Source organism: Sinohyriopsis cumingii, chromosome 4, assembly GCF_028554795.1.
Source record: "Sinohyriopsis cumingii isolate HCF-2022 chromosome 4, ASM2855479v2, whole genome shotgun sequence".
NCBI lineage: Eukaryota > Metazoa > Mollusca > Bivalvia > Unionida > Unionidae > Sinohyriopsis > Sinohyriopsis cumingii.
This window is the reverse complement of record NC_142964.1, coordinates 106,628,613-106,642,470: the sequence shown is the minus strand read 5'-3', so window position 1 is coordinate 106,642,470 and position 13,858 is coordinate 106,628,613. Positions and strand designations below refer to the sequence as shown.

At 35.9% G+C, this 13,858-nt stretch overlaps 1 long non-coding RNA gene across 2 annotated transcripts in view; it reads left to right on the top strand.

Annotated features, from left to right (window-relative positions):
• Positions 1 to 670: 670 nt before the first annotated feature.
• LOC149801839 (uncharacterized) overlaps positions 671 to 13,858 on the top strand; it is a 36,182-nt gene continuing 22,994 nt past the window's right edge. Inside the window, exons 1-2 of one of the 2 annotated variants that reach the window (XR_016420481.1) lie at positions 671 to 1,027; positions 10,329 to 10,426. This is a non-coding gene — a long non-coding RNA (uncharacterized LOC149801839). The remainder of the gene's footprint in view (positions 1,028 to 10,328; positions 10,427 to 13,858) is intronic. The other variant, XR_016420482.1, reaches the window with a different exon arrangement.

Below are 13,858 nucleotides of genomic sequence, written 5' to 3'. Positions count from 1 at the left end.
TTGTATGCAAGCAATGAGAAGGTGTCATCAAATAATGTCTAAGAACGAACTAAAAAATTAAGTTTTATGTAATAGCTTATTTAAATATAGCTTTCCACATGAACTGTGCACATTGTCAGTGACTGAGCTTACATAAACTGTTTCTATTGTGATATTCAGTGTTAACCATACAGTACATATTACACTCTACGACAAACGGTACAAAGTCTTATGGGGGAAACCCTTGATCAAATAAAATACTAAAATTGTTTAATTAGCAATAGGGGATATATAAATGTTAATTGCAAACATATATTAAATAATAACAAAAAAAAAAACCAAATCCTAATAGCAAATACAATCTTTTCTCTAAAGCTGCTAGTTCTGACGTCTGTGAGATAAGACCGCTCTGTGATGATTGTGACGTATCCAACCTCAACAATATTCACTGTATCAATTGACGCAAAAAATGTAATAACGCAAATAAAAGTCGCTTCTTTTTCCCATGAAAGCTGTCATACTTTGACAACATACAATCTGAAGTATTACCTTATATCTATCTTAAAAATGTAGATATCATTTACATAATGATATTGACAACTCATGGTGTACATAACTATCAGATATCCTCAGTCACTCAAGGTTATGTTATCATGTTTAAGCCAGCATGCTAGCAAGCCAGGGACGACAGTCCGCTACACTCCTGTTTCATCTATGGCTGCCTGCGACAATATTTCCTCGTTTTCCAGCAATACCAATTATCAGTAAAAAAAAAGGCTTATGCATATTGACGAGGATCGTGAAAATCTTATCTCCAGCAGCCACCAGCCGCAGGTGAAAAAAGAGCTAAGATGATTGTCGTCTGTGGCTTGCGACGATACTATGCCAGTACCATTAGTAATCTTCCTCAGGCTAGATAGTGTATGCTGCTTATAAACAGTCATATGGGACCGTGAACAGGAAGACTTCATTCTTGCTTTCGCATCAGGTTCGATCCATCGTTATCACGCTGTTGCTGAAACTTGTGCCTGTTGCACAGACGAAGATAGTGAGTATATCTTAAATGGTATAAGCAAGCTATACTCTTCTCTACTCGACAACAGTTTTCCTGTCTATTAGTCTGCATGTACAGTTTTATTTTTGCAACGATATAACTCACAAAATGCATTCACTGCATACAGTATTAGCAGAACATAACATTTTGATATTGAAATCTCAGTCCACAAGCGGGCGGCATGTGAAAACTTTGGATACTGAAATCTCAATCCACACGTGGGCGGCACATGAAAACAACGTAATGCTACATATGCTAGGTGGCAGTGTGTGTATTAAAACGTTTAGTGTACAAATAAATATATTACAAAATAAATAGGGTGTGCATTACTATCGTATGATGTAAAACACGTAAACAGTACATTGTGAAGAACAATTTTTGTACGTATTACTCATACATATACATGTACGTACACCTATATATCTACGTATACGTACATGAAAGCACATTCATACATATACAAGTGCACATCCAGTCAGTGATGCAAATTGTACGTCACTGGCAGGCAGAAAAATTGTTTCATTATTATATCAACACATTTAGATAGACATTTTAATAATACTGAGCAATTTTTGGAAGAAAAGAGTTAACCAAACTTTATTACATTAGGATTAATACAGTTTTAAGATGTTAATAATTTACATCTTTCTCTCAAGACAGACACATAAATAGTACAATTCATCACGTATGTCACCCCAATCACACACAGTGCATTTTCTGTTTTGTCTTGGTATATTTTCTCAACGCCCTAACTCCACTGGAAGTTTGTGGTAGCTAGTTCTACATTTTAGCAAAGGGAAATACATATTTCTTTCTTGAGCTATCAAATACTTGTCAAAGTTTAAATATTGTTTGAATATTTGACAAGTACTTTTTGACGTAGCTTCTTTTCTTGCACTCCATTCCTGTATAAATAAGTCATTTAACGACTGTGCAAAAGCCTGCATTCAGAGCTTGAGGGTTACATATTCGTGCTTGGTTTTATTCTTCCGAATAAAATCAATGTGTTTCTAATATGTGAAAACCACTTATAAATAAAGTTGGAATGGATATCACTTAAATTAATATTGTATAACATTCTGGAAATTTTTGAATATTTTAAATTTATTATTGAGATCCAAGATCCAATCATGTGACATTTAATGTGAATGTCAATTGGTTTTTACGAAGGGCCGAATAAAAGAGATCGACTGGCATGCTATTTGTAAGCAGGGCCGGCGCCAGACTCGGTCAGTCTATCTGGCGCCCTAGGCAAGGTTAGATTCTGGCGCCCCCCCCCCCCCGAATATATAAATTTCATAGTTTATAAACAAAAATGTTTTTAAAAAAATGCGCCCCCTGAAATCAGCGCCCTAGGCGGCTGCCTAGTTTGCCTATATGGTAGCGCCGGCCCTGTCTGTAAGTATTGTTATGTATCTTAGGAATTTGGTGTGAACATTTTCAACAAGCTGTGTATTTTCGAACCCCAAACAACACATCCGTATAGCAAAGTAGGTAGAACTGTGTGGTCGAAAAGTTGTAACTGTAAATTTATCGGAATGTGCCGAGTGTTTCTTCTTTACAGAGAATATGCATGGCGCTCATTTCGCTTCCTGAACGTTGTGTTTAATAAATATTAAAAATCTCTGAGTTTTGGAGAAAAAAATACATAGGTATTTAAATTCCTCACAAATAGAGATGGTATGACCGCCAAATGTTACTTCGACCTGACTGCAATTTCGAGATGAAAAAATAATATTATTGTTTTTGTTTAATTGACATTGAGTATCAAGGTTTGACTGTACTCCAACCCCCAACCCCGACACCAAACAAAATATTGCAAAATACACATATAGATTTTGTCGGAAAGATTCAGCATAAGTTCCAAATTTTACAGTGTCGTCTGCATATTACAGAATCAAAAGTTTCAAGTACATTTCGGTGTCAGAACCTTCTGTTCCTAGTACGATTCCCATAAAATCATTGTGTGTAGAAAACACTAAATATCGTTCAGAAACATTGAAAATAATATCGGCGGGAGAATTTCTCCACGCCTAGCAACACAAAGAACTTGAAAAACCAGAACTTTACCCAGGATTTGATGTTTTGATATAGAAAATAATTCAAGATATTTGCCATTATTATTGTTTCCATTATTGTTTTCCAAGGACCCGCCTGCCAAACTGAACAAAATAATCTTTTCTTTTTGTGTTTCAAGGTGTTTGGTAAATCATACAAAGAAAATATATGGTCTATGTTGGAATACCCAGCACGAAACCCAACTTTCTGCTAACATGTTGTGATGGTTGAGAAAAATTTCGATCCTTTAGTTCAGTGTGGATGTAAACAACTTACTAAAACAGCTAAGGATAGTAATCAGACGTTAATTGCCGGGTTTGGAGGGATCTCCGCTATGCTTATGAAGTGGCCTTAGGTTACCTTCAAGCCAAGGTTATGTGATTAAAAAAGTCTCAGTTTTTAAAATGAGAAAAGAAATATAGATGGGCATTAGTAAGCATCTTGTGTTTTTTTGAAATAGTCATTGACTTGACTGTCATTTGAAGTGGTTTTCCTATTTTTAGGGCTTTAATTACATTTAAGAATTCCTCCTCAGTTACTGGTGAATTCAATAAGTTATGATCGTAGTCTAAGTCCATGTCCAGATGGTTGAGTTTATTGGGCATCTTCATTGGTGTTCTTTTTTATAATCTTTACAAAAGTCATATAGCATACCTAGTGTAATGCTTGAATTATCATTATGCTTATTTTCTATATTATTATTAGCTTCTAAGAAATTTCCTGGGTTATTACTTCTTATTTTTGTTCGTGAAACTCTCTTGCCCTGTAGAGATATAGGCTTAAATGGCTTAAAGCAATCAACCGAAGGTTAAAACATGCTTTCTAAGTACCATTTGTTTTTCATAAGTTTTCAACGATTTTCTTCTAAACAGTATTTATGTTGATTTTTTAATTAGCAAACGCAATTATGACTTTTAATATAATCATTCATCAAGACCCTATGCTTGTTATCGGTGTTCTTCATGTTAGTTAAATGTAGTAAATGTTGCTACTAATACAAGATTTTTAAGCATTGATAAATCAAATACACGTTGGTTTGATAAAATAATTTTTTGTCTGAGAAACTAATGTTGCTTTTTGTATCGTACTCCCGCACTGGCAAACAATATTTCAAAGGGTATCGAAAAGGGTTTGGATAGGGTGAGGAAATGTTAACTTCCTAACAAATGTGACAAGCTTTATACACTGTATCAGTCGGACTGAGGTATGCATCACGTTAAGATATTTCGAAATATCCCGTCCCATTGCATTATAGACCAGTTTCATGGACGTTTATCATGTGTACCAATTAATTTTATGTTCCTACACCACGTACGTATCAGTATCATTTCGAAAAACAGTCCCTGCCTGTCAGCAAGTAGGATCCTCGTTTACTTTTGCGTCCACGACTTTATCTCTTATCGCTTTTTTCCAATTTCTGGTGAAGCAAAGGTCTGTGTAAATTATTCTAACAATTATTCTTATCCCCAGGTCAGCTGCAGAGGTGAGGTGATACCATCTTGTCCACCTTTCCGTTGTTTGTAACTCAATCTTCTCATAAACCGCTGGGAGGAAATTTTGGCACAAAACATCCTCATGTGATATCCATCTGGTAGATACAGTTTCGACTTCTACCATTAATTACAAAATACAAATTATATGTATAGAAACAATGTAAAATACGTTTTGACCACGCATTAAATATGTATATATAGCAGCATGACACAAATTATATGGAACCCTTTCTGGGTTAGGACCCTATGTCAAGGGCCATAAGTAGCTAAATACATGGGGATTTCTCATAACACCATAGAAGCGGCTTATCATACGGTTATTGTTGCAGTTACATTGGCTTTTTTCAAACAAAATATGTATAGATTAAACTTTAAACACGCAATCATAATAATATGGAAATTAAAAAGTAATGGAGTTTACGTAAGGCCCCCTACCGGGTCAAGTTTAGTTTGTGTGAGGGTAAGGGAGAGGATATGCATTAAACGCGTAGGAATTTGCAATGCCAAGCCAAAACGTAGCTCCAGTATATGTCTACCGTTGAAGGAATGTGAGCAAGCCAAGTGAATTAATTTGGTAGTTGTTATTAATGTTATGATTGGGTTAAGACTCCCTATACTCAAGAAGTTTAGCTTCGGTATTAAAAAGGAATAAGAAAATAACTCCCTGCATATGTGCTGTAGCAAACTGGTGTTTAAAAAAATATCTTAAGAACATGATTTGAGACGCTGATCTACGGTGTATTTATGCAGGTACAAAAATACGATATGTACTCGCTTGTATGTGAAGTCCAACCGGAAACTGCACAGACCCAGATCTGCCGTCACATAATAAGCCGATAGATCTGGGTCTGTGCTGTTTGTTAGGAGTAACCATTTAAAAAAAAAACATAAACCCTGGTCTGCAGGCACATTACGCCATGGCAGATCAGGATCTTTGTGTACTTGATCAATATAAAGTGATACTGTTTGGTATGAATAATTCATCCTGAACATTCCAGCTTTTCATGAACATGGTTATATCCGGTACACATAACCGTGACATTTACATAACTGATGGTATGCATCATCATCTATAAGACACGTTAAAAGATCTCTTAGAAACCATTCAGAAATTCTTTGATCAACTCCGTGAAGCAAATGCAAGTGTGTTCTGGCGTGCTTGTGTTACATTTTTAGGACATAGTGTTGGACAGGGTCAAATAAAACCCGTAGCTATGAAAGTCAAGGCTATCTCTGAATTTCCAAGTCCTATGAGTAACAGGCAGCTGATGCGAAGTTTGGGAATGGCTAGATATTATTTGGAACTTTTCTCAAATTTTTCCATAATTGCTGTGCTGAATCCCTGACCCATTTGTTGAGTAGGAAATCCAAACTGCATTGGTCTGAAAAATTTCATTAGGCTCTTCATATATTAAGAGCCATACTTAAAAGTACGCCCGTTCTTTTATCTCCAGATTCAGCCAAACATTAAAATGTCTGTTGATGAAAATAATGTAGGAATTGGTGGAATATTGATTCACGAAGGCAAAACTGGTGGTGATCATCCAGTGTGCTATTTTGCTAGCAAATTAAACAATCACCAGGGAAAGTATTCCGCATTCAAGAAGGAATGTTTGACTTTGATATTGACTTTGCGAACTTGTAAAGTGTACATTATTTCAGCCTCTTCTCCGATTGATGTATTTAGTAATCACAACTCAATTACTTTAACAAAACGACAAACAAAAATCAGACATTGCTGAAATATAGTTTGATGTTGCAGGAATTCAACATTGATATTAGGTATATTTAGAGAAACGATAATTAGATTGCAGATGCACTTTTACGTGTGTAGAATTATTATATTGCTCTGTTTTTTATATACTGCAACTTTCGTAAGACATAATCCTTTGTAATTTTAATTATATCTATGTTTGACTAATATGTCAAAGAAAGCTATATTGTATAAATCGTTCTTTTTCTCGATGTGGGGAGGTGTTATGTATTTATATAGTGTGTGTTTATTTTCGTCAATGATTGTAGCTTATAAGGCTATTTTGTAAACAGTATGTTACATAGCTAACAATTGTATATGAGTGTAGGCTAAACCTTAAATATGTTTACTTGTGTCTGAGTTCAGGATATTGGTTTTCCACTTCGAAATTCTTGTACTGACTGATATTTGTCATGTTCTATACTAAAAGGTAAACAAAAGACCTGACCCTATGTACGACAAGATTTTCTAGAAATAAACTTTTGACCCTCATCCTGATCCCGTTATTGTGGCTTAGGGTTTTATATGAAGGTAGTGATCAAGAGAAGTTTTTGTCCATTCTTAACAACTTTATTCAATCTTTATTTTAGTTGTGTTCAGTTATAATTAGAGAGGATTTAAAAAAAATAATTATTCATTGGAGTGACAACGTGCTCATTGACTTTGGAATTATTGTAATTCATTCAAAGACATTCCGGATTATATCCTGTGACACATCGAGACAGTTCAAATAAGACAAAGATTAAATGCATACACCAAGTATATTGAAAGGACAACTTAATTATGTGTAAATTGTATGTTCAAAGGCAATTTTTTATGTTCAGTTTAAAAGTTTACTTGGTTAACCATATCTATCCCTAAAACGGAGAAGCTTCGCTTGGCTAACTAAGGTCACACGATAGTAGCAGGAATCTAAAAATCAGGGTGAGAGCAGTGCAGTGCCTGATAGCTATAAGAGCCGCAAATTAGTTACAGCTGTATAGAAATGTCTTTTGGCCTTATATTCAAAATCCAATAAAAATCATAATCTTATGCTATTTATCAAATAACCAATATTAAATTTTGTTTAACAGAAGAAAATTTGAAAACTAAATCAAATTATCAGTCTCCATTTCAAAGGACTGTTTTGATGACAGTTTTGAAAAAAATTATTTCGTCTTTTTGTTCGTGTAATATTTGTCTTGTTCGTCTCTGATTTCTAATTGCCTTCAGGAGCTAAGCTAGACCGTATTGTGATATAAGCAAGAATAGAATGACAAAGTCATTCTCCTCCTCGCGTGGCGAACAACAAAGAAAGTGGTAGTGTATATTCGATGTAAACACTGGTGATAAAATCAAAGAGTTATTTTTCTTATTTCCAGGTTGATTGCAATGCTAACAATGCACTAAAATAATTGGATTGTAATGCATTATTTTTCTTCTTCTTGTCAACACGTTAGTACGCAGCTGCGTATCAGCGTGAAGGCAGTATCACGCAAGACACTTAACAAAGACTCAGTGTATCAAAAATGCTTAGACCACATTAAAAAAAGCGTTGACCACTGTTCCTTGACAGTTCTTTTTACAAATTGTTTTCATCAATCACACTATTTGTATATCAAATTGTGATCTTCCCATGGCGTAATAATACGCATTTATAAACATTATATCAACCGTGTGCTATTGATTCTAGATCAATGATGCATTTCCACACATTAATCATGAGTGACGTATAAAAATAACGATAAAAAGTGTTAATAATCACCGCTTTCTAAATGAATTGAATGTGGTACACAATTTCATTGCCATCCTCACTGCTTTTTGTTCCCCTTTCCCCTCTCATAACGGAAAAAAAACTACTCAGAAGTCTGGAGTGAGAGTGAAAGAGAAAATGGGTTTGGATGAAAATTTTGAAAAGGAACTTACACCACGTAACCTGCAAGAATGTGGTTCGTCGTGATGGTATGTGTGCACTTTCCATGGGATTCATCTACGGTATTTATATAATCAATGATACAAAGTTGCAAAACCTGTGGACATTATACGGTAAATTTCTCGGTTACGGGGAACACATACTGTGATGTATGTAATGTTTTGTCGTTGATGTTCTCTCTCTCTCTCTCTCTCTCTCTCTCTCTCTCTCTCTCTCGCGCGCGCGCGCGCATATCAGCAAGATACGGGAGAACATCTATGAAAAGGAGATCGTATAGGATTTTCGCTTGTGTCATCCCACTATGTCTCTGGACATATGAATGATGGTAAAAGTTAAGTCAAACAGACCAAAGGATGAGAGAGAGAGAGAGAGAGAGAGAGAGAGAGAGAGAGAGAGAGTTGATGTTGTAGGGTTTAACGCCATTTTTCAGCAAACGATAGGCTATACATGGCGGCCAGTATTAATGGTGGAGGAAGAACCCGGGAAACCCCCGGAAAGAACCACCGACCCACGAGAAGCTACTGGCAAGCTTTCTCACATACCCACATTACCCGAATCCGAGACTCGAACCCACGCAGAGAGAAAGATAGACAGAGACAGAGACACGGACAGATAGAGACAGAGGCAGACAGAGAGAGAGACAGACAGACAGACGGAGAGAGACGGACAGAGAGAGAGAGTTTTATGATCGGTAGTACTGTTACTAAAGCAAAATAATGGCTTAGATCAACTGTACATATATTAAAATATTTTAATTACCTCTTGTTGGTTCGTCATTTGGCTTAGTTTCTATTAAATGCTTGTAGTGCTATGCTTTCTTCACTGATATCATCTTTCATGTTTAAATCAAAAGTATGTATTATATTGATAGAATCAATGTGAAGAAAAATGGAAATTGAAAAAGCAAACAAAACAGTCAACTTAGTAATATCCAAAGGTGATTGTGAATAGCTACAAAAAGGCATAGATCTATTTTTGTGGCGGACACACTTGGGGATGTGAGGAGTTCATTCAGTGGGTCAATACACAGCTGCCTGTAGCAACTCTTAACTCCGTTCAAAGGGCAAATAAATGTAATTGTATGCAATATAAATTAATTCCCTGTATCAATGATATACCACTCGTTGTATAAATTTTTCATTCAAAGGAAACTCGGCAAGCCTGGTCTCCTTTTAATGCATAATTTATACATGTCGTGGTATATCACTGATACAGCGTAGATGCTAAACATACATATATGCGTGTGTGTGTGTGTTTGTTTCTGTGTTTGTGTGTATGTGTGTACAGACAGACAGAGAGGGAGTGAGGTAAAAATAGATCTTTTCTAAGATATGGAAATTTATGAGATAACGTTTCCAAGTGATTTGTTTTTGAATAATGGGATCAATGAAGTCTATGAGACAAATATATTTAGTAGGTGTCACGGACTAAAATCAAAGTCACTACAGATAGAGCCTCACAAATCGTGATTCATGTCAGAGCCTTATGAACGTTCCGACGTGACTTATCGTCAAACGGGACGACAATGTTCACATCATGACGAACGACTCCATTCGGTTCTTGTATCAGCTAAATCGTGTCTGGATTTAAATCATATATCGCACAAAGTGTAATCATTATTTTCATCCAGTGAATAAACAACTCTAAACTTTCTTTGAGAAATTACATTGAAACCATACGATCAAAGAAGATGCTCATACCGCTTTTGTGTTAAGAGAAGCAGCCATAGTTGTTGGTTTTGCTGAATGAGAACCAGAAGCAATCGCGCACATGGACTTGTTTGTTCGACGAGAGGTTTGCTTTGGGGCTTACCAATTATAATTTCTATACCTTTCAATGTAGCATTCGTTGATCTATATCCCCTTTCCAAATTTGGTATAAAAGGTATGTACTCAAATAAAATAAAATAAAAGAATGTAAATAATAGTAAGTGTCCCTTGCATTCAGAAATTTGGAAATATATATCGCTATAAACGGAAGAAGAAATTCGCGTCTCAAAAACCCCGGTTCCGTTCCGATAAGCAACGAACTGACCCCATTTCATCACGTGAATTAAAATCGTGTTCATTTCCCTCGTAGGCTTGCTAAAGTCACTCCACAGGCAGAACCAGTGTACTGTGCCCGGGTCTTGCTGCAGTGCGATAAAATGAAGACAATACTTTTTGGGGCATTAGTTTGTAAGTATATTATTGTATGAACCGCGGGAGGTTATTTGAAGTGAAATGTATATTGCATGATATAACCATTTTATATTGCAAGCTGTTGTAGACAGAAACTATTATGTTCTAATATATGAAAATGCTTTTTTTATCATTCGAAAGCGGGACGTTTTCTAATACAATTGCATAAGGTTAGCGCAATCTGTAGATAAACACAGTAAAGCTTACCAAGGGTTGAAATAAGGCTGATTTACATTCCAGTCTATTTACGCATTTAAAGCGTCGACTAAATTCTTAGTTGTGTTTCTACAAACTGTGTAACTTTGATCGCAATAATCCACAAAAATCTAGCAATAAAGAAAAAGAAATGAAAATGAACACGAAATTGTACACAGGACATAAATCGCTTACCAGCCACATATTTCTTTAGTTTTTTTTAACTCGCATGCATAATTGTAAACAAGAAAATAAAAACTAAATAAACCACAAAAAAAGATACAGTGATAAATATATAAAAAAGTCAACTTACTTACAGTCACATTCCAGACGACAATCTGAAGAAAATCACATCGCATTGAACATACAAAGTATAACACGTATCACAATTGGAGAGGACATGGCTGCTGCAGAAATCATTTTTATGTATTAAAAAATCTATCTATGAAGAGTTATCTTGCCAATCCGTTTACAACTCTTTTTATTTTTTGTCTTAATTTCACGGACGTTAGGCGCCGGTAATAAAGATTAGTTTAACCCCAAAAGTAGTTAATGAGGACAATATAGCCTCAATGGAAAATATATTAGAGACCCCCATGGGACGATGAGCCTCAAGACATTTCAGATAACCCTGGGACGATATAGCCTCAATGGGAAACTGAACATGGGAATATTGGGAATTATAGCGTCAAGGGAAAGTGGGCTTGTATAGGGACAATATGAATGGAACAGGAGAGGTTGACGTCACGGTATGAGCATTGGTAACAATGTAGCAAGGGGATGACCTGATAACGCCCTACTCTATTGAGAGACAAATACAGCAGAGATATATAGAATCTATGTTGGGGTTTGGACCGAGACAAGGAAATCCCAGTCAAGGGGTTATATTATTTGTCTCTCCACGAAGCTTGCCTGAGTGGGACGACATATAATGTAACCCCGCGACTGGGATTTCCTTGTCTCGGTCCAAACCTCAACGTTGATTATTTTTCTCACCCAATATTGTCCTTTAAAGTAAAACGAGTTCTTCACTAGTGTTCAAGTCCAATGTTTACATACGGTGAATGAATATAAATATGTTAATGAGGGTCGTGGTGTGACCGTTGCGTCTGAAGTACACAGTTTATACACGTGAGCAAAGAAAAATAACAACATAAAACGTCGCATAGTAATGAGGTATTATCACATTTAAGATATGGATGTTATGTGAAATTGACAATAAATAATTACTATTTATTACAAGAAACTTCTACTTTCATCAGTTCCATATTTGAAAAGTTATATTGCAAATAACACTCATCTCTACTGTAGTTATACTTAGTACAAGCTGTAACGAAGAGTAACATCTTGCTTTAGATTATTAATGGGTGATAAGAGATCTGTGTCACTATCGTATATAACTCTCCGTTTCTTTGGAGGAGGTGAAACTGTTTGTGACATACTTGTGTTGTCCTTAATATTGAGTGTAAAATTACCCTCATGTATAATAGACCCTTCACGGATTATTTGAATATTTATTTTTCCGTCTTGGAAATATGGCAAGTTCTACAGTGAAATTTGCTTATGGATTAATGTATTGACGGAAAACGGATTCCTTCTGGCTCTTAAGTGCATTATTTGTCATTAAAAGTTTGATTCAGCCGGGGCACAATGGAGATGCTTAACAAAATTAGAATAAAGCATGTTTTATATAACACTTTTCTGGCTGTTACTAAGTTTTTTGTAGTTGTTAGGAGAGTTGGTAGGCTATGAAGTCTATATTCTATGTGCATGGATCAGTGTTTTCTGTTATAGTTCATTTCACACAGCATTGAGAATTTTATCATATCTGTAGCACAGTCATTTTTCAGGTTAGCGTCATTAAATGTAGCTAACAGTATATAATTTGTTTCACACGAAGTATTCAAAACTAGTTAGGTAGCTTTAGCTACATTTAATCACGCTGACCTGAAAATGTACTGAGCTAGGCCTGCATATAGGATAAAATTGACCATGCTGTGTGAAACGAACAAGCATAATGCCAAGAAGCTCGACATCGTATGCGCTTGTGTCTTTGTCTCTCTCTCAAAATGTTTTTTTATGGTGTGTTCTCAAAGATGGATTTATCTTAAATTACTATGTTTTTATTATATATTTGTTGCTGTTGTTGCTGTTGTTGTTTGATTTTAGTACAATTACGTCAGGCACAGCAGAAGACAACAAGTGTTTCTTTTTTTAAAAAGTAGTTCTGAGCGCGTGGACACCTTGATTGAGACGACTAGTCTGAGATGACTAGACTGAGACAAGAAAAGTAAGGTTAGCAAAACAGCTAGATTTCTCTGTCTCATGGGTGAGAAATAGACATATACATATATAACAGATACAATACATAGACATAGATCGATGAACACGAAGGGACAATGGACCTTGAACATGGATGGGCCTGTCTAGGGACAATGGGGAAATTGTATAGGGCCTGTCTACGGACAAGGATGGTAGAGGGCAAAACACAACAAAGACAGAAACAGACATATACTAGTACAAACTGGAGATTTATTTATAAAGCGTTACCTAGACATGAAATTGTGTTGGCGGTGTTCATTTGCATAACTGTAATGATGCTAGAAATTTCTATAATCAAGGAAAAGACCAACGCCAAAATGGATGTGACCAAAAGTAACGCTAAAATTACGAAATTGTCCCAGAATTTAAGGGGATTAAACATATCCCCAAACATTAGTGTTATGTATATTTGATTTAATTATATCTGATTTGTGGCGTTTGGTAGGGATGGGGTGGTGTGCTCCCATTATATTATTTAAATTACTATGGAAGTCCCACCCAAGCTTGATTTTATAGGAAGTGAAATTAGTGATAGAGGTAAAGCTCCGAGCCCCCAGCCGCAATGCCGACAGTTATGTTATTGAGAACACAAAGGTGAAATTCAAAGGAATAACAACTTAATACAATTCAATATTCAAATGATAATAATTTCCCAATCACTCTTCTTCTTTTCCATCAACTGATATCCTATTGCATTCTGTGATTTATAGAGTGAGATCCCTTTTCCACCTGTCCTTGTTTTCTACTCATCTGTATCTCTCCTATCCCGCCAATTCCTTCTCTCCTTCCCACTTCCCTTCTAACTCCTTCTCCTTGACTGCTCCTTCTCCCATTTCTCCTCCTCGACTCATTTTCCTCCTCCTCTTTGACTCTGCTCCCCGATTATCCTTTGATTCACAATCGACTTCTCCA